The following is a 330-nucleotide window of genomic DNA, read 5'->3' as shown; positions in this document are numbered from 1 at the left end:
AGACCTGGCCGGGGTTTGCCATCAGCCGGTTGCCCACTGCCGTGAGCCGTGTCTAGTCTCGTGTCTTGTAGTTTATTGCTCGGCTTCTGAGCTCGAGTTCTGTGTTCTGACTCCACCTAATCACAGTCAAAGGTTTGCCCATGTTTTAGCCATGACTTCGCCGTGTTTTTCCAGCTCCAAAAAAGCGAACGCTGGGAAACCGCATCTTTCAGTACGTCAGATAATCACACACCCGGAATTAGCTTTCACGTTGAGGTAATGGTGACTGACCTGTTCTCTGTCGTCCCATGGAGAAACTTCCACAGTCATTTTGTACCATTATATAAATAT

This window comes from Pterocles gutturalis, unplaced genomic scaffold (assembly GCF_000699245.1).
Source record: "Pterocles gutturalis isolate BGI_N339 unplaced genomic scaffold, ASM69924v1 scaffold13030, whole genome shotgun sequence".
Classification (NCBI taxonomy): domain Eukaryota; kingdom Metazoa; phylum Chordata; class Aves; order Pterocliformes; family Pteroclidae; genus Pterocles; species Pterocles gutturalis.
Note: the sequence above shows the minus strand (reverse complement) of the source record.